Source organism: Schistocerca americana, chromosome 11 (genome assembly GCF_021461395.2).
Source record: "Schistocerca americana isolate TAMUIC-IGC-003095 chromosome 11, iqSchAmer2.1, whole genome shotgun sequence".
NCBI lineage: Eukaryota > Metazoa > Arthropoda > Insecta > Orthoptera > Acrididae > Schistocerca > Schistocerca americana.
Genome location: NC_060129.1, coordinates 39,767,499 through 39,771,091, shown reverse-complemented (window position 1 = coordinate 39,771,091; position 3,593 = coordinate 39,767,499).

Below are 3,593 nucleotides of genomic sequence, written 5' to 3'. Positions count from 1 at the left end.
CCGCGATGCAGAGCGACTCTCTTGCAGAGTCTGCCACTCGAGTTTGCTAAACATCTCCGTAACGCTATCACGCTTACCAAATGACCCTGTGACGAAACGCGCCGCTCTTCTTTGGATCTTCTCTATCTCCTCTGTCAACCCGACCTGGTACGGATCCAGCACTGATGAGCAATACTCAAGTATAGGTCGAACGAGTGTTTTGTAAGCCACCTCCTTTGTTGATGGACTATATTTTCGAAGGACTCTCATGGTTGCTTTGTGTGCTGAGCTCACTTCGTGACGTCACGCGGCCCTGACTGGGATGAGCAGAGGTGCTGCAGGGGCCGCTCCACAGTTCCTTCACGTTGCTAGCAGGTGCCGTATTGCCATGACAGACGATCACCTCTCTCAAACGACCAATACCGACGTAAGCGGGGAAAATGTAATTCGTCACTCGTATAGTGTAACGTGCAGTGTAAAAGCGTTATCTATTAATGACTTGCCATTCTATATTCACAAAGATGCAAAGCTGGTACTTTTTGCCGATGATACAAGTATAGCTATCGCACGCGACAGTATTAACTGGCGAAATTGTAAACGATGTTTTTCAGACAATCATTAAGTCGCTCTCTGCAAATCGGCTCTCATTAAACTTTGACAAAACACAGTACATACAGTTCCACACAGTAAATGAAATGACACCATTAATAAATATAGATTTCGATCAGAAATCGGTAGCTAAGGTAGAATATCCAGAATTTGTAGGTGTATGCATTGATGAGGGGTTGAACTGGAAGAAGCACACTGAGGATCTGCTGAAACGTTCGAGTTCAGCTTCTTATGCTATTAGGGTCATTGCAAATTTTGGCGACTTACATCTGAGTAAATTACCTTACCACGCCTATTTTCAGTCTCTGCTTTCGTATGGCATCATATTCTGAGGTAACTCATCATTGAGTACAGGAGTGTTCGTTGCACAAAAGCTTGTAAGGAGAATAATTGCTGGAGCTCATCCAAGATGAAAGGATGATCTTCACTACCAAAGGTTAAATCTGACTTTGGCTCAGAAAGGGGTAAATTATGCTGCCACAAAAGTCTTTGGTCACTTACCTAACAGCATCAAAAGTCTGACAGATAGCTATATAGCATTTAAAAGGAAATTAAAAGAATTTCTTAATGGCAACTCCTTCTATTCATAAGATGAATTTTTGGATATAGTAAGTGGGTAATTTCCCAACCTCAATAAAAAAAAATTATTGAGTGTCAAAATATTTTGTCTCATGTAATATCTTGTATAGACACCTTTTATTAATCTGACACGTTCCACATCATTACGAAGTGTCGTATTCATGATTTATGGAACAAGTACTAATCTAATTAGGCGAAGTCGAAATAACGCACGGTAGATTATCAACCATAGTTGGTGCTGCACCAGCTCAACTTAGTGTGGTTTATAGGCGGTTTCCCACACTCGTTTACGTTAATGTTGGTCTGGTTCTTGATTTTCGCTCCACAAAATACGGTACACCAACAGTGAAAATACGATGACACACAGAACAAAGTGTGCTGGATCAACAGACAAGAGGCACACGTCTTTGCTCTATTCGGTAACAGACGGTTGTTTGAGATTAACTCGCAGAAGAAGAGGGTGTTGAGAAATTGTGATCGCTTGTAATCATATAGTATGAGGGAGAAAATTTAACCAAGGGAAGCGTGTCTTGCAATACAGGACAATGAGGCTGTTAGGCACAGATCATCAGTCTTAAATACGTTAGTGAGAAAGTATGAAATATAGAGACATGGTGCGTGTAGTTAATATCAGAGTATATGTCGATATTGTGGCTCGACCGAGTTTAGGGTGTTAAAGTAACTGGATTAATAATGGGCAGCTATTTGCGCTGCTGGTTCAAATGGTTCTGAGCACTATGGGACTTAACGTGTATGGTCATCAGTCCCATAGAACTTAGCACTACTTAAACCTAACTAACCTAAGGACATCACACACATCCATGCCCGAGGCAGGATTCGAACCTGCGACCACAGCGGTCGCGCGGTTCCAGACTGTAGCGCCTAGAACTGCTCGGCCACTCCGGTCGGCTGCGCTGCTGGTTTCAGTGACTACCGTGACCACCTAATATAGAAATTACAAACACTGAATGTAGACTGTAATTAACAATTTGATCCGCTGGAATCGGTACTTGCAACTGAGAAATAAGATAAATGAAATCCATGCTGTTTTGAGCCGTCTCTTACGTTTTTGGTGTCGACATCAGTTACAAAATTATATCACATGTCTCAGCTAATTGAAAGACACATTCTTTACGAGTTGCTGAACAGCCTACCAATTTGTGGTTTGGTGTTGTCTTGTTAGAATCTGTCTGAAATGTTGAGAAAGATTTGTAGTTTGAGTGTGACAGCAACAACCGTGGCAGTTTTTGCTATTAAGTCACCCCAAACTTTAGTAGCCGATGGTCACTGCATTGTGTGAAGCAGCTCCTACAAGACACGCAGAAATACTGTTAAAGGGGGTAGGATGTCAAACGGGCCGACTTGGAGCAGGAGAGGCACCACAGGACATTTTATTTTCTACTGTCTATACTTTTACAAATAAATTCATAAATCTTTGTCAGCATGACCAGGAAGAATTCAGGATTCACACTCATAGCAGTGGAAGTACAAAACCAAACAAAATAAATTTTTTATTAGATATGAAATTTTATCATTTTTTCACTTACTGTTGGCTGCATTTGTTGCTATAGGTACATTTTTCTTCACAAGTAAGAGAGATTCTTTGATGAATTTTGCACAGCATGCAAACCATACTTACAGGTGTATGAAACTCTAGAATCTTCCAAATCTATTAAAATCTGTGGTAAAAATTGAGATAATTAACTACAAAATTTGATTTTTTTCTAAACATAAAGTTTAAAACGTAACAGCTCCTTCATTTTTTCATAAATTAAATAGATTCTAGAGTTTCAGACACCTGTAAGTATGGTTTGTATGCTGTGCAAAATTCATTGAACAGTCTCTCTTACTTATGAAGAAAAGTGTACCTATAGCAATAAATGCAGCCAATAGTAAGTGAAAAAATGATGAAATTTCACATGTAAACAAAATTAATTTGTTATGTTTTTGAACTTTCGCTGCTACAAGTGTGAATCCTGAATCCTTCCTGGTCATGCTGACGAAGTTTTATGAATTCACTTGTAAAAGTATAGACAGTGGAAATTAAAATGTCCTGTGGTGCCTCTCCTGCTCCAAGTCGGCCCGTTTGATGTCCTACCCCCCTTAAGAGCGAGTAATACAGATTTCAGGCATCAAGTATAATAGTTTTCATACAAAACTGGAGAGGTTGGGATGGTTACTATCTCCATTTGGAAAGACATCATTATCGAGCAACATTACTCTGTAGACAGAAAATTGTGTTGTTGGAGATAAGCAGCTCTTCGTGTGTGGCAAGAGTCTTAACACAGACTGGATATCGTGACTTTGTAATAGTTTTATGATGGACAACATTTACGAGCTGTTGTTCCATACATGTCAACTTGTGCATCGTACAAGAGTCGAGAGTGCTGTATGAGGTTGGCACAGTGACTCTGTGTTTCAGAATC